This window comes from Heterodontus francisci, chromosome 9, assembly GCF_036365525.1.
Source record: "Heterodontus francisci isolate sHetFra1 chromosome 9, sHetFra1.hap1, whole genome shotgun sequence".
Lineage (NCBI taxonomy): Eukaryota > Metazoa > Chordata > Chondrichthyes > Heterodontiformes > Heterodontidae > Heterodontus > Heterodontus francisci.
This window is the reverse complement of record NC_090379.1, coordinates 52418463-52442470: the sequence shown is the minus strand read 5'-3', so window position 1 is coordinate 52442470 and position 24008 is coordinate 52418463. Positions and strand designations below refer to the sequence as shown.

The 24008-nt window shown below is 43.8% G+C and overlaps 1 protein-coding gene across 1 annotated transcript in view; it reads left to right on the top strand.

Annotated features, from left to right (window-relative positions):
• Nucleotides 1-200: 200 nt before the first annotated feature.
• Nucleotides 201-24008, top strand: part of LOC137373757 (SERTA domain-containing protein 2-like) — a 46886-nt gene continuing 23078 nt past the window's right edge. Inside the window, exon 1 of the mRNA XM_068039072.1 lies at nucleotides 201-480. The gene's annotated coding sequence lies outside the window, so the exon portion shown is untranslated. The remainder of the gene's footprint in view (nucleotides 481-24008) is intronic.

Sequence of the window (24008 nt, the reverse complement as noted above, 5' to 3'; positions counted from 1 at the left end):
GTCCTCTGTCAATGGTTAAGACACAGCCCACGCTTCCGCTCGCTGGGCGGGCACGCGCTGCCTTGCGACATACACACTCCCTCATTCTGATTGGTCGAAACAGGGGGCGGGCGATAACTGATACAAGTTACCAACCAATAACAGATCGCCGCTTGTTGCCCGGACGACGTCTCCCTCCAATGAAGAAGCGCGCACCTGACGACCTGTCAATCAGTGAGTATCTTTCCCGTAGTTTCGACGCTTTGAGCCCTGGAGCGACGAGACTGGAAAGTCGGAGCTTCTCTGGAGCGCAGCTTGTGTTGGAAATGTAACGGAGGCTTCGGAAACAACCTGCAATGTAGATCCAAAATGTATTAGTGTGGATGTCTCTGAGAGACTACTTTTCCATGAAAATAAAGAAAATCTCTCAAGAATCTGTTTCCTTGAGCAGTCCTCCGCTGGTCGAGAGAAGGAAGTTGCAAAAGTCTCCTCTGTGTTAAGGTGGGTGTTGGAACTGTAGACAGATATTAGATTTACTTTCTGGTGTGTAAGCATAAACAGGGTTAGAGAAGGGCAAAATACGAGGCTTCTTAAAAACATATAACATCATATCTGTAACATTGTACAAGTCATAAAATCATCGTGACAGTTTTTTGAGGCTCCAGTACCCTAATGGTTAATGTAAAGACTTCATTGAGAAAGCTAATTTGTCGAATCTTCTATTCTGTGTGGTTATTTAAAAAGTGTCCGAGGTGTTTAAAATCTTTATGATCTGTGGGGAAAGGAGCTGTTGTAAACGTTTGCTTAACTGGAATCCATCATTGGTATTACGAGCGTAAAATGCGCTTCATTTTAGAATTTCTAACTAATATTTATCACACACTTCTATTTTCTTTCAAATTATGAAGCTTCTTTAGTTAAATTCTGGCATCTTCTAACATTATGTTGCTTTTCCAGCCCATCCGACTCCGAAGTGGTTTGGGAGAACTGCTTGTTCTGCTTGATTTGATGTACGGGCTTGCAGTGTGACAGTTTGGCGGATGAATGAGTTCACGTTTAGTGTCCCAGTACAGATTGCCACTTCTTCCCAAATTCATGAACGAATAAGGGGCAGAATAGGGACGGGAAGGGGCGGGATTATAGCCGATATTTTCCCGGCTGATTATGAAAATTAATTAATGAGGTTCGTAACTAATGCCTATACATTGTACAATACAGAAATAGAAAACTGGTCATATAATCCAGGAAGGTTCCTGTTTAATCTCGGCCTTGAGTAAGAATAATGGTGGAACTCTAAAATTTGACTTGATGTTTGGGATTTCAGACTATGTACTGGGACATGAGAGGAGTCAAACCTTGGTGTAAAATAAATGCTAATCTTGAGCTCTTGAGAGGATCCCTAAGTATAAATTAGTTTTCAGATGGAGTGGCTGGGCCTGTGACCAGGGGAAAATGAAAGATAGTTTGACATTCCAGTGATTGTTCTTTTTTAAAAATTCATTCATAGGATGTGGGCGACGCTGGCCAGGCCAGCATTTATTGCCCATCCCTAATTGCCCTTGAGAAGGTGGTGGTGAGCTGCCTTCTTGAACCGCTGCAGTCCATGTGGGGTAGGTACACCCACAGTGCTGTTAGGAAGGGAGTTCCAGGATTTTGACCCAACGACAGTGAAGGAATGGCGATATAGTTCCAAGTCAGGATGGTGTGTGGCTTGGAGGGGAACTTGCAGGTGATGGTGTTCCCATGAATTTGCTGCCCTTGTCCTTCTAGTTGGTAGAGGTCGCGGGTTCACACTCATTGCCGTTGGGAGGACTCTTTTTCATTTGAACTTGGCAGAGGCTATATCCAGGTTAGGATGGTGGATTCCTTATTGTGGGTTTGGGGGGGAGGGGTGGGGGGTGTTGCTGGTGCGGGGGTGAAGACTGATTTGAAGCTGACGCTGGAGTAAAGCTTAAAAACAGGGCTATAAAAACAAGAAATGCTGGAAATACTCAGCAGGTCTGGCAGCATCTGTGGAGAGAGAAGCAGAGTTAATGTTTCAGGTCAGTGACCTTTCACAGATGCTGCCAGACCTGCTGAGTATTTCCCGCATTCCTTATTTTTATTTCAGATTTCCAGCATCTGCAGTATTTTGCTTTTATATTATTATTAAACAAACAGGGCTATTGGAACAGCAAAGTGCTGTGTGGAGGATGGGACATAGGAGGTGGAGTTAAGAAATTAGCTTTAAATTAAGCAAGAAATCCCTCTGAATAGCGTGTATTTTTTATTATGCAACGATAAGTTGTATTAATGCAATAAGTAAAATTGATTATAATGGTTCTGTTTCTTCATCTTACTATGGAATAAAGCAACTTAATGATTCACATATTGCTTAGTCCACTTAGTGGAAACTTAGCCCAACTTTAGTGAGGTTGAAAAGATATAACAACACAAGTATTTGGTCCAGATCACAAGGGCCTGCTATTGTTACATCCTCAAATTATATTATCCTACAAGTGGATATGGGGGGGGGGGGGCGGTGGGTGGAATCAGACTTATCAAAAGAGATTACCTGAGAAGGTATCTACAGCAGACCTGAATTTGTTACTGTTTTTGATTAGGAAGTGCAAATATTAACTTGGATTCCTACTGCTGATCACCCAACTAGTGACTGCTGCTGGAAAATGTGTATGTGTGTCAGGTGAGGATAGAAGGGGCCTGGCCAATTATTTTTCCTGTGGTTGAATAGCCTTTTGATGCTTGCTATCTAGGCTCTGTCATGATCAATAACCTCTTGGGAAAGACAATAGAGGACTGCTGCTATCCATCCAGCATGAGTCAGTGACAGAGAATTGGGTGGGGGTGAATGATTTCTGACTGAACAGTTTCAGATGGTGACAGTCTGATTCTTCACAGTCAACACTGAGACTGCCAAAAAAATTGCATACATTTCAGACATGCAGTGTGACTTTAACTTGGTATAAGATGGCCTCATGAAGGGGACTCATTCTTCACGATTTGCATCGCCATTTTTGTGTTGGTGTGTACCCAAAACTGTTTCATGTTGATGTGAAGGTGGCCGTCTAATGCAGCCTTAAATAAATTGTGCACATTTGAGAAATCAAGAATTTACCTGCTGGTGGTGGGATTTAGTGGGACTTAGTGTGACAGGTACTGTCTTGATGGTGACTGGTTAAAATTAGTTGCGCAAGAAAGCTTGATATATTATGAAATGCTTTCATTAAAATGGATGTTGCTTCAGGGATAATGTGATAAATCAAGAGTTCTACAACTTTTTCATTGGGCTCTTTGCTTGATGTATTTGTACTTTGCGACCAAGTCTCTCATTGCTGTTTTGTGTCTGTATTCAGTCTTCTCGATAAAACAATCTTAAAATCAGAAACCCACTGACAAAGTACACTAAAGTGACATTGTGAAGGTGGACCCCTTGTGAAAAGTGAAAACAATCCCTTTATGAAACACACTACTGATATTTTCCCAAAGCTACAAATGTGCATAAAATTTTTTTTTTAAGACTACTGCTGCCATTGCCAACTTTAATGTTGAAACATTTTAAATGCAAACGCAGGGTTTAAGACTATAGTCTTCTGTAGCCTCTCCATAAACGTCATTTAAATAGCATGTACCTGCACTGTAATGTGCATCAATACAAAATTGGTACTCCATTAACATTTTTTGGCTCAAACCTCAATTTAACGTTACAATTTGTCATTAGATTCACAAATAACATACCACATAGGTATTATATTCCAATTAAACAACTCAACTGTACACAACTAATTTTTTGAATTCGTTGCTTGCAGACTAGCTTCTTTAAATCTGTTATCACGGTGTGATCTGTTTGATATTATCTTTGAGTGAAGCATAAAAACATACATACGAACTTGTGTTGCAATTAGGATTCTGGATGGCTAAATAAAGGTGGACCATACCCTTCTGTAAGTATCGTGAGATCAAGTGTGTATAAACAAAGCTAGATAATAACAACAACAACATGCATTTATATAGTGTCTTTAACGTAGCAAAAGGCCCCAAGATGCTCCACAAGTGCATAATCAGACAGAAATTGACACCAAACCAAAGAAGGAAGCATTAGGACAGATGACAAAAGCTTGGTCAAAGAGGTAGGTTTTAAAGAGCGTCTTAAAGTAGGAGAGAGATTTTAAGGAGGGACTTTCAGAGCATAAAGCCTCAGCTGCCAATACTGTAGCACTATGCACCCATGCAATAACTATAAATACAGTTCAAAAGTACTGCATTTAAAATGAAACACTAAGATAGTCAGGGATTTTTTTTTTTACATTAGCTGATCTGGTCCTCTTCTTGATATTTGAATGGGAGCAACAGCAACAATTATATATTTATGTATTTCTTTTAACATGATAAAACACCCCAAGGTGCTTCATGGAAGCATTAGAAAATTTGACACTGAGCCACATAAGGTATTAGGTTGGATGACTGAAAGCTTGGTCAAAGAGTTAGTTTTAAGGAGCATCTTAAAGGAGAAAAGAGAGGTGGAGAAGTTTAGAGATAGAATTCCACAGCTGAGTACCTAGGCAGTGAAGGCACAGCCGTCAATCGTGGAGTAAGTAACATTAGGGGTTCACAAGAGGACAGAACTGGAGCAGTGCACAGATCTCGGTTGTAGGACTGGAGGAGTTAACAAATATAAGGACGGGGGAGGCCATGGAAGAATTTGAAAACAAGGATAAGGATTTTAAAACTGAGGCAATGCTGGACCAGGAGCCAATGCAGGTCAGTGTGTACAGATATGATGAGTACCTGGGAGATAGTGCGAGTTAGGATAGGGGCAGCACAAAGTGCATACTTCACTATACACTATTATATAAAATTAAGGTCTATGGGAAAAGAACACTTCAGAATTCTTACACCCTGGTATTATGAAGAGTGTCCGTGATCTACATGTCTGCTATATCGATCATAAGTTTTGAATGTTCTGTAAGGAAGCTGACAGTTTGTATTGCTCCTATGTGTTGCTTCTAATGCATCTGTTGATGTAGGTTTTTCTTTGTCATTGTGCATTGTTTGTCTCAATCAAATCCCATGACTATCTTAAATGACAAATTTATTTTCTATAATGTATCTGTAATTGAAAATATTTAAAACATTTGAAGTGGCATTTGATGGTTTAAATCATGCTTTCCAGAATGATTTTAAAACTGAGCTAGACATTTACAACAGAATCACAACAAATAGTTTGTACTACTGAGGCATTCTTTCCTTCTAACTCTGCCATAAAGATGATGTTGCACTGGTATCTAAATGAGATTGAGTGTCTTTACAGAATACTAGTACAGGATTAATAGTGGTACCAGTGGCCACACTTCATAAGTACTTAATTGGTTGTGAAATTCTTTGGAATGTAAAAGTTGCTATATAAGTGCAAGTTCTTTGTTTTTCTTTAATTGTCAAATTTAACAAAAAAAATTGTTCCTTGGCTGAACAAGTCAAAATATATTCGATCTGAATTATGCAATGTACTAATAGTAAGAATTAGCAAAATTATTTGCAGTCATCAAAGTGGCACAGTGACATGCAGATAAAGTGAGATTCTGATAAGGGAGGGCACAAATGGAGGACTACACTTGTGGGAACATTCAAGCATTCCCATCAGTTCCCAAATAACTAATTCTTTATGGACAAAATTGTGCTAATCTTCAGATGTTTATTAATGAAATATCTTTTCTTTCTTTTGGGCCTCCTTATCTCGAGAGACAGTGGATACGCGCCTGGAGGTGGTCAGTGGTTTGTGAAGCAGCGCCTGGAGTGGCTATAAAGGCCAATTCTGGAGTGACAGGCTCTTCCACAGGTGCTGCAGAGAAATTTGTTTGTTGGGGCTGTTGCACAGTAGGCTCTCCCCTTGCGCCTCTGTCTTTTTTCCTGCCAACTACTAAGTCTCTTCGACTCGCCACAATTTAGCCCTGTCTTTATGGCTGCCCGCCAGCTCTGGCGAATGCTGGCAACTGACTCCCACGACTTGTGATCAATGTCACACGATTTCATGTCGCGTTTGCAGACGTCTTTATAACGGAGACATGGACGGCCGGTGGGTCTGATACCAGTGGCGAGCTCGCTGTACAATGTGTCTTTGGGGATCCTGCCATCTTCCATGCGGCTCACATGGCCAAGCCATCTCAAGCGCCGCTGACTCAGTAGTGTGTATAAGCTGGGGGTGTTGGCCGCTTCAAGGACTTCTGTGTTGGAGATATAGTCCTGCCACCTGATGCCAAGTATTCTCCGAAGGCAGCGAAGATGGAATGAATTGAGACGTCGCTCTTGGCTGGCATACGTTGTCCAGGCCTCGCTGCCGTAGAGCAAGGTACTGAGGACACAGGCCTGATACACTCGGACTTTTGTGTTCCGTGTCAGTGCGCCATTTTCCCACACTCTCTTGGCCAGTCTGGACATAGCAGTGGAAGCCTTACCCATGCGCTTGTTGATTTCTGCATCTAGAGACAGGTTACTGGTGATAGTTGAGCCTAGGTAGGTGAACTCTTGAACCACTTCCAGAGCGTGGTCGCCAATATTGATGGATGGAGCATTTCTGACATCCTGCCCCATGATGTTCGTTTTCTTGAGGCTGATGGTTAGGCCAAATTCATTGCAGGCAGACGCAAACCTGTCGATGAGACTCTGCAGGCATTCTTCAGTGTGAGATGTTAAAGCAGCATCGTCAGCAAAGAGGAGTTCTCTGATGAGGACTTTCCGTACTTTGGACTTCGCTCTTAGACGGGCAAGGTTGAACAACCTGCCCCCTGATCTTGTGTGGAGGAAAATTCCTTCTTCAGAGGATTTGAACGCATGTGAAAGCAGCAGGGAGAAGAAAATCCCAAAAAGTGTGGGTGCGAGAACACAGCCCTGTTTCACACCACTCAGGATAGGAAAGGGCTCTGATGAGGAGCCACCATGTTGAATTGTGCCTTTCATATTGTCATGGAATGAGGTGATGATACTTAGTAGCTTTGGTGGACATCCGATCTTTTCTAGTAGTCTGAAGAGACCACGTCTGCTGACGAGGTCGAAGGCTTTGGTGAGATCAATGAAAGCAATGTAGAGGGGCATCTGTTGTTCACGGCATTTCTCCTGTATCTGACGAAGGGAGAACAGCATGTCAATAGTCGATCTCTCTGCACGAAAGCCACACTGTGCCTCAGGGTAGACGCGCTCGGCCAGCTTCTGGAGCCTGTTCAGAGCGACTCGAGCAAAGACTTTCCCCACTATGCTGAGCAGGGAGATTCCACGGTAGTTGTTGCAGTCACCGCGGTCACCTTTGTTTTTATAGAGGGTGATGATGTTGGCATCGCGCATGTCCTGGGGTACTGCTCCCTCGTCCCAGCACAGGCATAGCAGTTCATGTAGTGCTGAGAGTATAGCAGGCTTGGCACTCTTGATTATTTCAGGGGTAATGCTGTCCTTCCCAGGGGCTTTTCCGCTGGCTAGGGAATCAATGGCATCACTGAGTTCCGATTTGGTTGGCTGTATGTCCAGCTCATCCATGACTGGTAGAGGCTGGGCTGCATTGAGGGCAGTCTCAGTGACAGCATTCTCCCTGGAGTACAGTTCTAGGTAGTGCTCAACCCAGCGGTCCATCTGTTTGCGTTGGTCAGTGATTATGTCCCCCGATTTAGATTTGAGGGGGGTAATCTTCTTGATGGTTGGCCCAAGAGCTCTCTTCATGCCATCATACATTCCTCTGATGTTTCCGGTGTCTGAGGCCAGCTGAATATGACTGCATAGGTGTTGCCAGTAGTCGTTTGCGCAACGCCTAGCCGTTCTTTGTGCAGTACTTCTGGCTGCTTTAAGTGCTGCGGATGTTAAATCGCTGGGGGCTTTCTTGTAGTTCAAAAGTGCAATGCGCTTAGCGGCTATGACAGGTTCCAGCTCTTCATTATGAGATTGAAACCAGTCTGCATTTCTCTTCGCACTTTTGCCGTAGGTGGTCAAAGCTGACTCATAGATGGCGTCTCTGATGTGGGCCCACTTGGTCTCAGCATCCCCTGTGGGAGTGTTTTGAAGGGCTGTTACAAGTGAATTTAGAAATGTTTGTAACAGCTGTGGGTGAGAAATTCTGCTCGTGTTGATGCGCGGGTGGCCCTTCTGCTTGGAATGATGCAACTTCTTTGGTCTGAGTCTAACCTTGCTGCACACCAGGGAGTGGTCTGTGTCGCAGTCCGCACTGTGGAAGCTGCGTGTGATTTGAACACTGTTTAAGGCGGCTCGCCTTGTGACAATGAGGTCTAGCTGGTGCCAACGACGTGATCTTGGGTGCCTCCATGAAACCTGGTGACAGGGTTTAGTGTGAAAGAACGAGTTGGTGATGCAGAGGTTATGATAGGTACACAACTCAAGCAGTCTCTGCCCGTTCTCATTCATTAATGAAATATACCTCACAGATAAAGGCAAAATGCTACTTCCAAAGTGTTGAAATACATTTTACATGTGTGGTCACTCGTTTTTGTAAGCTCTTGAATGAGTTTAGCTTTCTATATTGTAACCAGTTTCAAATCCTTACCTGAAATGGTGAAATAAAAATCACCAGAAAATGGTTTTATGATGTACTTCAAAATATATATATGTGTTCTTAAACAAATAAATACAGCTGAAGAAATTGAGAATCATAGAATGTTGCAGTACTAGAATGTACTTTGTGATTAAGTGGCACACGTACCCCATCAATTTTTCTCCATATGAGCTACATAGTCTAATCCCACTCTCCTGCTCAATCCCCATATCCTATAATGGTCCTCTTTTGTGAACACAACTGTTTAATCCTCTTTAAATATGGGCTGCTTCAACAACAGTTTTGTGGTAGAGAATTCCACATTCTTTCCACTCTGTCTAAAGATTTTGTTTTAACTTTCTTTTTCTTTTTGTAGGTATTTTAAACTTCTGCATTCACATTACAATCTGGCTGAGCAGTGGGAAACAAACTCACTATTTATCTTATAATCTTGAGCACCTTTATCAGGTCAACCCTTAACCTTTTCATGCCCAGACTGAGCTAATCTGGTCTACAAGAACCAACTCCTGTTCTCTTGGCCCAATTACTGCTAAGAGAAAGAAAGATTGCATTCACCTAGCACCTTTCACACCCTCATGACTTCCAAAATGCTTTACAGCCAATTAAATACTTTTGAAGTGTAGCCTCTGTTGTAATGTAGGAAACATGGCAAACCAATTTGCACACAAGATCCCACAAACAGAAATACAAAAATTACCAAATAATAGTCAAATGCTGCCCTGATGTCAAGGGCAGTTACTCTCACCTCACCATTCTTGAACCGCTGCAGTGTGATTTGGTGGTATTGGTTGAGAGATAAATATTAGCCAGGACACTGGAGAAAACTCCTCTGCTCCTTGAATAGTGCCATGGGAACTTTTAAATCCACTTGAGAGGGCAGACAGCACCTCGGTTTAATGTCTCCTCTGATAGACAGTACAATGCAACCTTGGTACTGCACTGAAGTGTCAGTTTGAATTATATGCTCAAGTCTCTGGATTTGGACTTGAACCCACAATCTTCTGAGTCAGAGTTGAGAGGACTTTCACTGAGCCATGGCTGACACCTAATCCTCTGACTACCCCACTTTCCTTCTTAGTCCCATGCTAGTTGACATTGTAAATGGTTCCCTCTCTTCAGATACCATCTCCCACCCTTTCAAAACTGCTGTCACCACCCTTTCCTCAAAAAAACTCCACCCTTAACCTCTCTGTCTTTGCAAACTACTTCTGCTTCTCCAACTTTCCATTTCTCTCAAGTCCTTGAGAGAAATGTTCTCTCCCAAATCACACTGCAGCGGTTCAAGAATGGTGAGGTAAAAGTGACTGCCCTTGACATCAGGGCAGCATTTGACCAAGTGTGATATCAAGTAGCCCTAGCAAAATTGAAATCAGTACAAACTGGGGGTGGGGAGGGGGAGAGATGATGGGGTAGGGGGGAAACTCTCCACTGGTTGGTGTCATAGCTAGCATAAAGGAAGATGGTTTTAGTTGTTGGAGGCCAAACATCTAAGCCCACTGATATCGCTGCAGGAGTTCCTCAGGGTGTGTCCTAGGCCCAACCATCTTCAGCTGCTTCATCAATGAACTTCCCTCCGTCATAAGGTCAGAAGTGGGGATGTTTGCTAATAATTGCACAACATTCGCGACTCCTCAGATACTGAAGCAGTCCGTGTCCATGTGCAGCAAGACCTGCACAACATTCAGGCTTGGGCTGATAAGTGGTAAGTGACATGCATGCCACGCAAGTGCCAGGCAATGACCATCACCAACAAGAGAGAATCTAACTATCTCCCCTTGACACTCAAGGCATTACCGTTGCTGAATCCCCCCCCGCTATCAACATCCATTAACCAGAAACTTAACTGGACCAGCCCTATAAATACTGGGAATTCTACAGCAACTAATTCACCATTGGTACTAACGACATAGGCAGGAAGAGAGATGAGGTCCTGCAAAGTGAATATAGGGAGTTAGGCAGAAGGTTAAAAAGCAGGACCTCTAGGGTTGTAATCTCAGGATTACTCCCTGTGCCACGTGCTAGTGAGGGTAGGAATAGGAGGATAAGGCAAATGAATGCGTGGCTGAAGAGCTGGTGTAGGCGGGAAGGCTTCAGCTACTTGGATCATTGGGATCTCTTCTGGTGCAGAGGTGACCTGTACAAGAGGGACGGGTTGCATCTGAACTGGATATCCTTGCGGGGATGTTTGCTAGTACTACTCGGGAGGGTTTAAACTAGTCTTGCAGGGGGGGTGGGACCCAAAGTAGTAGTCTCCCTGATGAAATAGTTGAGGCAAATGTAGAGGTTAAAGCAAGCAAGTCCAGTAGGCAGGCCAGGCAGGGGCAGGACAGGGAGCGTGGAAGGTCTGGTAGGCTAAACTGCATTTACTTTAATGCAAGAAGCCTTACAGGTAAGGCAGATGAACTCAGAGCATGGATCGGTACATGGGATTGTGATATTATAGCTATTACGGAAACGTGGTTGAGGGATGGGCAGTTCTGGGGTACCGATGCTTCCGGCATGACAGAGGTGGAGGTAAGAGAGGAGGGGGAGTTGCACTATTGATTAGGGAGGACATCACGGCAGTACTTAGAGAGGATATCCTGGGGGGAACGTCCAGCGAGGCCATATGGGTAGAACTTAGAAATAAGAAAGGGGTGATCACTTTGATGGCCCCCCAATAGTCAGAGGGAATTGGAGGAGCATATATGTAGGGAAATCACAGATAGGAGTGGGAATTATAGGGTTGTAATAGTAGGTGATTTTAACTTTCCTAATATTGACTGGGACTGCCTTAGTTCTAAGGGATCAAATGGGGAATAATTTGTTAAGTGTGTCCAGGATAGTTTTCTGAAGCAGTATGTGGATGGTCCGACTAGAGAAGGGGCTACGCTCGACCTCCTCTTAGGAAATAAGGCTGGGCAGATGGTTAATGTGTCAGTGGGGACCAGTCACTTGGTCACTTTGGGACCAATGACCATAACTCTATTAGCTTCAAGATAGTTATTGAAAAGGATAGGACTGGTCCTCAGGTTGAAGTCCTAAATTGGGGGAAGGCTAATTTCGATAGCATCAGACAGGAACTCTCAAGAGTTGAATGGGAGAGGCTGTTTACAGGTAAAGGGACATTTGGCAAGTGGGAGGCTTTTAAAAGTGAGATAGGAAGAGTTCAGGGCCGACATGTTCCAGTTAGATGGAAGGGCAAGGCTGGCAAGTTTAGGGAACCTTGGTTGATGAGGGATATTGAGGGTCTGGTCAGGACTAAGAAGGAGGCATGTGACAGGTATAGGCAGCTGGGATCAAGCGAGTCCCTCAAGGAGTATAGGGGATGTAGGAGTACACTTAAGGAAATTAGGAGGGCGAAAAGGGGCCATGAGATTTCTATGGCAGATAAGATAAAGGAGAATCCTAAAAGATTCGATAAGTATATTAAGAGTAAAAGGGTAGCTAGGGAGAGAGTAGGTCCCCTTAAAGATCAGTGTGGTAATCTATGTGTGGAGCCACGGGAAATGGGCGAGATCTTAAATGAATACTTCTCGTCTGTATTTACCGTGGAGAAGGTCATGGAAGCTAATGAGTTCAAGAGAGGGAACAGCGATATCCTGGAGCATATCAACATTACAAAGGAGGAGGTGTTGGAGGTTTTGAAGCGCATTAAGGTGGATAAATCCCCAGGTGTATCCTAGGATGCTATGGGAAGCAAGGGAGGAGATTGCTGGGGCCCTGGCAGAGATCTTTGTATCATCGTTAGCCACGGGTGAGGTACCGGAAGACTGGAGGATAGCTAATGTTGTGCCTTTATTTAAGAAGGGCAGCAGGGATAAGCCAGGGAACTACAGGCCGGTGAGCCTTACATCAATGGTGGGAAAGTTATTGGAAGGGATTCTGAGAGACAGGATTTATATGCATTTGGAAAGGCAAGGTCTGATTAGGGATAGTCAGCATAGCTTTGTGCGTGGGAAATCATGCCTCACGAATTTGATTGAGTTTTTTGAGGAGGTGACCAAGAGGATTGACGAGGGCAGGGCGATGGACGTTGTCTACATGGACTGTAGCAAGGCCTTTGACAAGGTCCCGCATGGTAGGCTGGTCCAGAAGGTTTGAACACATGGGATCCAGGGTGAGCTAGCCAATTGGATACAAAATTGGCTTGGTGATAGAAGGCAGAGTGTGGTCGTGGAGGGTTGTTTTTCAGATTGGAGGCCGGTAACCTGTGGTGTGCCGCAGGGAACGGTGCTGGGCCCTCTGTTGTTTGTCATATATATTAATGACTTGGATGTGAATGTAGGGGGCATGATTAGTAAGTTTGCAGATGACACCAAAATTGGTGGTATAGTGGACAGTGAAGAAGGTTGTCTAAGGTTACAACAGGATATAGATAAACTGGGAAAGTGGTCAAGGGATTGGCAAATGGAATTTAACGCAGACAAGTGCGTAGTGATGCATTTTGGAAAGTTAAACCAGGGCAGGACATATACAGTGAATGGCAGGGCCCTGGGGAGTGTTGTTGAGCAGAGAGACCTTGGGGTGCAAGTACATAGTTCCCTGAAAGTGGCAACACAGGTATCAAGGGTGGTGAAGAAGGCATATGGCATGCTTGCCTTCATCGGCCGAAGCATTGAGTACAAGAGTTGTAGGTTGGTTAGGCCGCTTTTGGAGTACTGTGTGCTGTTCTGGTCGCTGCACTACAGGAAAGATGTGATTAAGCTAGAGAAGGTGCAGAAAAGATTCACAAGGATGTTGCCTGGTTTGCAGGGCTTGAGTTATAAAGAGAGATTGGATAGGCTGGGTCTGTTTTCCCTGGAGCGAAGGAGGCTGAGAGGGGACATGATAGAGGGAAATAAAATTATAAGAGGCATAGATAGGGTAGATAGCCAGAGTCTGTTTCCCATGGTAGGGGTTACTAAAACTAGAGGGCATAGATTTAAGGTGAGAGGGAGGAGGTTTAAAGGGGATCATAGGGGTAAATTTTCCACACAAAGAATAGTGGGTATCAGGAATGAGCTGCCAGAGGAGGTGGTGGAGGCAGGAACTGTAGCAACATTTAAGAGGCATCTGGACAGGTACTTGAATGGGCAAGGCATAGAGGGATATGGAATTAATGCAGGCAGGTGGGATTAGTATAGATAGGCATTATGGTCAGCATGGATGCGGTGGGCCGAAGGGCCTGTTTCTATGCTGTATGACTCTATGGCCTCCTGACTCCCCAGAGCCTGTCCACCATCTACAAAGCACAAGTCAGGAGTGTGATGGAATATTTTCCCCTTGGCTGGATGGGTGCAGCTCCAACAACATTGAAGAAGCTTGACACCACCCAGGACAAAGCAGCCCACTTAATTGGCACCCCATCTACCACCTTAAACATTCACTCCCTTTACCACCAGTGCACAGTGACAGCAGTGTATACCATAGACAAGATGCACTGCAGCAACTCGCCAAGCCTCCTTTGACAGCACCTTCCAAACCCGTGACCTCTATCACATAGAAGGACAGGGGAAGAAAACGCATGGGAACAACACCACCTGCAAGTTCTCCTCCAAACCACACACCACCCTGACCTGGAACTATATTGCCATTCCTTCACTGTCGCTGGGTCAAAAACCTGGAACTCCCTTCCTAACAGCAGCGTGGGTGTACCTACACCAGATGGACTCCAGCGATTCAAGAAGGTAGCTCACCATCACCTTCTCAAGGGCAATTAGGGATGGGCAATAAATGCTGGCCTTGCCAGCAACACTCACATCCCAAGAACAAATACAAAAAACCTCTATCTTTCCAGCAAATCCCTGTTTGAATCTCTGCACTCAGGTTATCGCCCCTGCATCTCACCAAAACTGCTGAACCCAAGTCACAAATGGAATCCTCTGTGATCCTGGTTGTAGTGCATTACCCCTCTTCCACTTCTCAACTACACTATCCACCTCCAACATCTCTCCTGTCCTTGCTTGATATCATTCTTACCTATCCAGTGAAAGCTGCAACATCTCCAACAATGGCTTATTTTCCCATCTCTGCAATGTTCCCACTTGAATTTCCCCAAGAATCTATTCCTCCTTCACCTACATGCTGCATCATCTGCAGACATGGGCTCAGGTTCTGCATGTATGCTGTATACATACAGCTCTACCTTACCACCCTATCTGTTGACCCTCCCTCCATCTGTACATTGTCATACTGGTTTTCCGACATCCAGTCATGGACGAGCTGCAATTTCCTCCATTGAGAAAACAAATGCCATCAACTTCAGCCCCTCCCACAAACTCTGTACTCTTGTTACCAATTCCATCTCCCACCCTACCAACTCTCCCAGGCTGAGCTACACTGTTCACAACTTTGGCGTCCTACTAAACTTTGAGCAGAGCTTTTGACCCTATTGTCTGTCCAGCAGAGAGATTGCCTACTTTCACCTCAACAATGTAGCTCATCTCAGCCCGTTTGTTGCTAAAACTCTCATCCACTTTGTCTTTGTCACACCCAGACTTAACTATTCCAATGCTCTTCTGATCTCCCTCCCAACTTCCACTCTATAAACTTCAGCCCTGCCAAGCTATGCTGCCTGTGTCCTATCCCATTCCAAGTCCTCTTCAGCGAACACCTTGCTGCACCACTGATGGCTCTGCCTTCAACTGTTTAGGACCAATGCTTTGAAATTCCCTCCCTAAAATTCTACCACTCCACCTTTCTCCCCTTATTAAACCCTCGTCTTTGACCATGGTTTTGCTGACCTTTCCTCATAATGTCTTTCATGTGGCAACCATTTTTGTTTATGTCTCTGCGAAGTGGTGTGGAATGTTTTCTATATTAAAGGAATTGAATAAATGCAAGTTGTTGACGAAAGAAGCCATAACTTCTTAAATCTCTCTTCATAATTGTAATCTCTTAACCCTTTTTTGTTTACAAAAACAGAACTGCTGAAGTTTAAGATATTGTTAGTAAGATGTTATTGAAAGATTAAATATTTGCAAGCAAAATCTTAGTCACCCAATGGAAGTTCTTTTTCCCTTAAACACTTCAGAGTTGGTAGTGTACAGTGGAAGCTTAATTTCTGTCATAATGAAGAAATTCCCTCCCATGGATAACTCAGCTGAAGCGCAATACCTCAAAAGTCCCCATTCAGATTCCCAACCTAGCGTGAAGTAGCAACCTAAAAGTTAAAGGTTCAGCAAAGATACAAGCCGACCTGGCCTGATCGAAAGGATTCCGTGCAGTGTTTTATTCGTAGTGGATTTTGTATAACAGTAGAGGTGTTGTGATTTAACATCAGTGCCCTGGATTAAGGAGGGAGAAGAAAAATAAGCAAGATATCCTGTTGCTGATTGCTGAGGCCATTTGGGTGAGATATTCTTGGGCTGCTGCACCTGTGGAACCATGTCAAAGCCTTCAAGAGAGGGAGGGAACTGGATGGAGAAAAGGGAGAAGAATAATTACCACTATGAAAACAATTGCTGCTTAAATATATCTCACTGACTGCCATATTTTATTGCTTGTAAAATGGGAAGGTTTGCTCTGCCTGTTTTCTCTCTCGTTTTTTCTCTCTCTTAAAGCATTGTCACTTTGCTGGGTTACTGTTCCATGGGTGTTCTCTGGTATCTTGACAAGGTGGCCATTATGTGCATGAGCTTGGACAGGAAGTGTCAGCAGACTCATTTTCACAGGAGGAATCACAGCCAAATCCAATTAGGGTTTGAGGGGCACTGAGGCCAATTGTAACATCCAATTTCCAACCTTCTGGATCAGTTAATTCAATACATATTTGCATTTTCTGTGTATGAATTCATAAACTTCTGGGTTACTAATCTATTATCATAACCACTAGGCTACCATACCCATAGGGCAGTTACTAAGGAGGGGGAGGCCACTAAAGGATTAGAATTTTAAATTTTAGATTTTGGAGGATTGGGATCAGCAAGGACAAGAGTGAAGGGATATTGGGACCTGGTGCAGGATAGGTTCGAGCCCCCTGATAGGTATGAGAGTTTTGGATGAGTTGACATTTACACAGGGTGGAGGGTGGGAGGCCAGCCAGGAGAGCATTGGAATAATTGTGTCTGGAGGTGACAAAGGTATGGAAGGGACTTTCAGAAGCAGACAGACTGAGGTAGGGACAGAGATGGGTAATGTTTCTGGAGGTGGAAGTAGTTGCTCTTTGTGATGAGAGAGTGTTGGAGTCAATGGCAAGGGTATGGAGTTTATGGCATGCATCGAAGATGATGGTTGGAGGAAATTGCAGCTCATCCATGATTGGATGTTGGAAATGCAATCTGACAGTACAGAGACTAAGAAGGTTGTTTAATTATTATTATGTATCTGTATTCCTAATTGCCAATTTACATTTTGAAGTGCTCTATTCACACCTGAAGACAAAATTGAAACTCTGGTGCTGCACCTATAGCTAACTCACTCTTTTTTGTTTTCCATTAGATCTGTTCACCAGTTTACTTCACACTGCATGACTTTTATCACTGCCATTTTGCTTCCTAATCTCATACTTGTTGCAATGTGTGCTGTAATGACTTGTTGAAAGATTTTTTTTGGAAAGTCAGTTGCAGAAAATGCATTTATGTTTCAGGGTCCACAATGGATGCCACAAAATCTAATTCTACAGTGAGAAGTACCACTGGAAATGTGGGCAACCCCATATTGGTTCGGGCACTCGAAAGGTGTCACTGCTCCTTCAGACCTCCTTCACCTCTCCCTCCATGCAAGAATGGGGGGAGGGGTAGGGGGCTGCAACTTCTGCTGTGCCTATCATTGGCCACAATCCTCAGTTATAGTTGCCTGCAGCCAAAGTTCAGCTCCCCTTTAAGAGGTGCATGTTGCCTTTAAATGCCATCAACAACGCGCAGTATTGACGCCCACCATTAGGCGAGCTGAACAGTGCAGATAGCGCTGGCAGCGCGCCATTTTATTTAAATTAATCAGGGTGAGCAGTTTGGAACCTTAGTTGCATCCAATTGATCGGCTTCTCACTCTGAGTGCAGTACCCATTCTACACCTGAAAATGCGCTCAAATCAATTTCTACCCCTTCGCCTGGTGTGGGTGGATTCTTTGGTTCCTTTTATACTCGGGAAGTGCAGTTGGTGTCAGATTAAAAAAAACACACATGATCTGTGCTTAGAATTCCACTGCAGTAAACCAGGGGTGTCCATTTTTTTTGTATCTGTGAAACCTGAAGGACTAGATGCACATGTAATATTCAAGTTCCCATTAATTTGCAGAAATCTCATGTTGCTGATATGAATGGGCCTTGTTGTTCTGATTTAGCAATTATCTATGAACATTGTAACACTGCTGAAATCTACCCTATCCAAACTTTCAGGCCCTAAAATTGAGATGAACAAACTAGCAAATACGAAATAGAACTGAGTAGCCTGAGCTTTGAGGACCAGAGTGTCAGGTTACAGGGCTGCATGTGCTACAACTTGGGTTGCCAACTCTGAACCTCCCAATCAATTGCCAAGTGATCATATGACAATCAATGGCATGACATTGTCCAGGCTCACAATGAAGAATGACCACTCAGGGATGGCTGGTGCCTGTGGGCCCATACCCAGTGAGAGTCAGTGCCAAGGAACCATACCCCAGTGAGAGTCGGTGCCTGTGGACCCATATCCCAGTGAAAGTCAGTGCCTGTGGACCCGTATCCCAGTGAGAGTCAGTGCCTGTGGACCCGTATCCCAGTGAGAGTCGCTGCTGGGGGGAGCCATACCCGAGCGAGAGATGGTGCCGGGGGCAGCCGTACCCAAGTGAGTGTTGGTGAGAAGATAAATGCACCCAAGTGAGAGTCAGTGCCAGGGGAACTGTACTACATTGAGAGTTATTGCCAAGGTAAATGTACCCAAGAGAGATTCAGTGCCAGGGCAACCGTAGACGAGTGAGAATTGTTGTCAGGGAAACATCCCTCAGCAAAACTCAGTCACTTTAGGAGATAAGGAGAGAAAAAACAAAATGTTTTTGAAAAGGCGGATTATTATATAAAGGAAGAGGAACTCCCCTTTAAATACTGGGTTATTTCATATATGCTGTCTCTTTAAGAGGTATGTCATTGACCTTTCTGACCTTTTGCCCAGAACGTTCAGGTTGTTTGTCAGGAGCTGAAATTCGCTGATTTGGATTCTTTCTTCCCTCAGGTAGATGGAGTAGGTCTGCTTAAATTCCAGGTGAAGGCCAGCCTCGGCATTTCCTCTTGTCCCCGAACCCTGGGGAGGTCAGCACCTCCTTGGTGAGGTTTAGGAATGGTCTGTTGATGCGCAAGCCATTGGGCAAGTAGACCCACACTAACCTCACCTGCTCAGTGATGCCCTATCATTGGTGCAGCAGGGTCATGTGTTTCGACCTACTGCAGGCAAAGCTGGAGTCAGTCTGAGAAATGAAAGTGTGTAGGTGCGAAGTGCAAACGTGAAGTCGTTTTCCCCTGAGTGGCCAAAAGAAGCACTTGGGAGACTCCCAGCCAAACCAGATACAACCCTGTTTAATAATATCCCATTCACTCTCGTCCTGATCCAGCTATGTAAGTAGCTTTGGATTTCACACACGAAATGTTAAGCCTTTTGCAAATATTAAATTTTAAATATAGTTAGCCCACTGTCAAAGATCACCTGTAGATTCAATACACTAAGAATCTAATCATGTATAAAGTGTAAATTTTGTTTGCATTTCTAAAGGGTTCATGAAATGGTCATGGTAGAAAGATTTTCAAGTTGGCTAACTTTCTTTATATTTGAAGTTAAACTTATTTTTCTTTCTTCTCCCTCCCCTTTATTTGGTACTTTCCCCAGGTCTTGCACCAACTCTGGTGAAAGTTGCATCCAAGCCTCTTCCACTCCTGATCTCAGATGGCCATTGGGAGTTAACATGAATGGCCTGGGTGATGGATTTTTCTCTCCCACACGCATGCTTGAGATTGAAAAATGAAGCGCATGGATGATCAAACCTGTAAACATTCTTCCATGAGAGCTTTACTAGATTTTATTCAGTACAATTTAAACTTCATCAGGCTCCACAATGATTTACAATACAAGTTGAACAAAATAGGGCATTTAATGTAAGTTGCAGATGAATAGTCTAAATTCAATAGTTATTGTAAACAGGCCTCTGCTGGATTTTTCTTTCAGGATTCTCTTTCTTGTATGTGAAAGACATAGGTTCACAAACCATTCCATAAATGAGCACATCCCTTTCCTTTCCGATTAATATGTTAAATGCACAAAGCTAGGCAGCTTAACAGTCATTTTGTTTTTGCTGCATGTGGTAACATTATGACCCGAATTTTACGCCCCCCCCCCCAAAAGAGCGGGCAGGTGGTGGGGGGGGGCCTATTAACTGCCACTTAAGGGCACCCCCCCCCACCACCACGGGGATTTTATGTTTAGCTGGTGGGTGGCTGAGGCCTCAGAAAACCCACCTGATAAAAATAGGCAAGCTTCTGGCGGACTGGGGTGTGCCCTCCTGATCAGGCACCCTGTGCCCCATGGCGGGCCGCGCTCGAAGCCCCAACCTTCCCCAATGCACAGCACACTCCCAGCCCCCCTAACTGACCCCCCCTTGCCTTGCCGAGGCCTGACCGATTGCCCCAGGTGAGGCCCCAAAAACCTACCTCTTTTCTGGAGCTGTCCGCCATCGTCCTCCTGCAACTGGGTGGAGTCCAGGCCATCGGGAACAGTGGCCACTGCTGGGATTGAGAGCTGCCGGAAGCTCCATTAGGCAGGACATCCTGCCTCAATGAGGTGGAAATCCTGCCCAAGACCAATTAAGGGCCTGGGGACTGTAAAATCCGGTCTGGATCCCCAGGCCCGGCAGAGGAAGGATCACCACCGACTTTCCGGCCGGTGGATGGCTCCTCCCTGCCCACCGTAAAATCCAGCCCAGTATTTTCAAAACATAAGCAAAATGTGCAGTGACATGACATTGATGCCACACTGATTATTGAAACTGTTCACTTCAAATTGTTTTTTGAGAAAATCTCAATAATTTATATTTCAGGTCCTTAATGTAAAAAGATAAACTCTAGTAATTAAAAGAACATTTCTAAGCAGGTGACTACATTCGTCATCAATATGCTGTATGAAGATACCATTGCCATGAAAGAAATCAAATCAATTTAAATCACTACTGCTCGCTACGAGAGGTCACCCTTCACTGCATGACTCGCATGGGTTGCAGATGGAACCAAGTTATCCACTTAAATTACATTCGATCACACTCCAGTGTCTCTTGTAAATGGCTTTCAATTCAGTATCTTGTGTTGTCCTCCACTTTTGGACAGTATTTTTTGGGCAACCATACTGTACTCAGATTTCCAGTAAGCCGTTAAATCTGAACTGATCTGCTTTATTTATAAAAATATGCTGGGAATTATATTATATTTCAAGATAACTTCTTAAACTATGGCTGGAATTTGACGCCACCCCAACGAGCAGGATGGTGGTGGGGGGAGGGGTGGTGGTGGGGAGTTGCATAAAATGGAACGGAGACTTTCCTGACCTGCTCCTTTATGCAGGCGGCGGCGGCGAAAACGGCCAATCAAGGCCCTTAAGTGGCTACTTAACGGCCACTTAAGAGCCTTCACCCACTTCCACTCAGATTTTACGCGTGGCAAGCGGGTGTCCTGGAGCCAGGAGAAGCCGCTTAATAAAACCAGCCAGCTGTCGAATGTCCCAGGCGGTGCCATCATTTTCAGGCACCCTGTGCCCGATGGAGGCCCTGACTGATTACCCCCAGTGAGGCAACCAAAACCTACCTGCCTTCCTGGCTCCCAGGCATCTGCTCTTCATGCTGGGCTGCAGTCCCAGCAGTGGCCACCTCTTAAGGTGGCACTGCTGAGACTAAGAGCTGCTGGCCCACTGATTGGCCGACAGCTCTATTAGATGGGACTTCCTACCTCAAGCGGGAGGAAGTCCTGCCTCATACCAGTTGAAGCCCGGGGACCCGCAAAATACAGGTCGGGTCCCCAGGCGAGGCAGAAGAGGGTTTGCCACTGACTTTTCAGTTGGTGGCCGGCTCCCGTCCACCTCCCGTAAAATTCCGGCCTATAATTCTGCAGTCAGCTGATTATCTATTGGATATCTCCAGATTTCAAAATAACGTAAGGTCAAATTTGATCTAAAATATCAGTGAGATCCTGCAATGTAACTGTTTACTGTATAGAAGAAACTTTGAAGAATAATATGTGCCAATCTGCTCCCCATTGTGAATGCATTCTAATATAACAGTATAACAAAGAACCAAATCAAAAAAGGCCTTCATGCCTACTCTGTCTCATGACTATGCACAATCTATGTTCTTATAAACTCAGTTTGCGCATCTCATATCCTGAAAGTCCAGCACAAACACTCCATAACTCTCAAAAGTAATTACGCAAGAGTGTTGAATATGTATTCATCTACATTATTTGACCCTGGCCTGCTGCTCTCCAGTGAAGATAACCTCTCCACCTTTGCCCACCAGTACACGGACAACAGTGACTCTACTGGATGGAATATAGTGGGCTGCAAGTGCCCGGTTTAGTGATTTGTGCTCCTATAGGTGTGGCCAAGGTGGGATGCAAACCAATTTTTTATAAAGTTGTAAAGTGGAACTTGTAAACCTTGTAACTTCTGACACTGATGTTGTTTAGTATGTTTCTGTGCACCAACCACGTTATACTGGCTACACATACTGAATGTTCTTACTTCCTGTAATTTGTGGAGCTGTACTGTGTAAGTATGTACTTGATGCATGGTAAAGAACTGTGGTGTTCCCAGGATTGTAAGATAACAGGAGCATCCATTGTATATGGCTAATATACTCTGCCCAGCACTTATTACATAGTAGGTCTATGAACTTTCATCAGAACAGCATTCTGATGAAAGATCACAGACCTGAAATGTTAACTCTGCTTCTCTCTCCATAGATGCTGCCTGACTTGCTGAGTATTTCCAGCACTCTCTGTTTTTTATTTCAGATTTCCAGCATCTGCAATATTTTGCTTTTACATAGTACCTTGTTGTCTGTTGCTTCAGTAAGATCTGTGCCACTAGGTAAGTATAAGTGATGGCATTGATGCATGGCCTGGCACATAGGGATCGTGTTGCTGACGAAATGCTACTTCACCTGGAACAAAATTCCTAAAATATGTACAGAACTCCTTCTGTAAGAAGTTTTCTAGTAGGCTTACAAGGGTATAGGTGCTGCTAGATCAGTTTATGGATAATGAAATAGATCAAGCAAATAAATATAGGTGAGCACCTTGGGAGTAGTGAGCACAATATGATAAGGTTTAAGATCGAGCTTTAAAGAGAAAATATCAATACAAAATGTAGAACACTAATTAGATTAGGTTAGATTTTAGGAAAATGAGCAAGCTAACTGAGGTGAAGAGGAAGGACAACTTGACACAGGACTATAGAGAAATAGTGGAATGTTTTTTAAAGAGTGCAAAGGTACGGACTAAGCAGGAAAGTAGTTTTAAAATACCATAGATAAATATAGAGAAGAGGCTAGAAACCTATTACTGTTGAAGAAAGGGCTTATGGCGACTATAAGAATAATAATGAAAAAGCTAAAGGATAATATGAGGAAATAAGATGTCAAGAGTGGGATTAGAAAATCTAAGAGGGACTATGAGGATAAAGTTCAAAAAACATCAAAAGGAACAATATTTTACATGTTTATCAGTAGAAAGAGAATTGCTAACCCAGGTGGGATCCCTCAGAGGAGAGCATTGTCACTATGTGGATGATGGTCAAAAATTGGTGTATTTATTAAGTAATCACATCAGGCTTTACTAAATAGAAGCATATCAGAGAGGAAGTGAATCCTGAAGTGGTTGAGAGTGAGATGAGCAATATCATTATGCGTAAAGGAAATTAAAAAAAATAGTTAAGGGGAGACACTAGGGCTTGACAGAATACATCTTAGGATCCTGTGGGAGATGAGGGAGGAAATTTTAGCAGCCCTAGAAATTTTATTTCAAAGATTATTTTTAAAAATATTGAGAAGTATAATTGCATATAGTATCAACTGAAATGTGTGTTGGATTAACCACTTTGTTCTACAAATGTAAGTTAGAAAGGACTACAAGAGTAAATAGTTTCTACTGATATGCATCAATCTTCCATCATGATACAAGTTGTATTATGAATCCGCTTCTACAACTCTGGCATAAAGGATCTTCAGAAAATGGTAAGTGCTATGGAACTGCATTAAATGTCTCAAATAGGTGTCTTTTGGACATGATTATTGATGAATTATGAATAATGAATAAAAGTTGAAGGCATTGTTAAAAAGGTGTGATTAAATGACAAACCAAATGAAAAATAATTCTTTAAAAACTTAATTCCAAGAAAAATTGCAGCAATGAGTGAGTTCTCTTGAGTGTGGCCCTGTGTCTCACAAAAACAAATGTATTCATGTCAGCATAAAGCACTGAACTGTTTTTTTGTGTGTGTGTGTGAAAGAGAGAGTATGTATCACACATGTGCTTTTTGCCTATGTTTTCACTTTCCCAACCATGCAGCCTTTGAG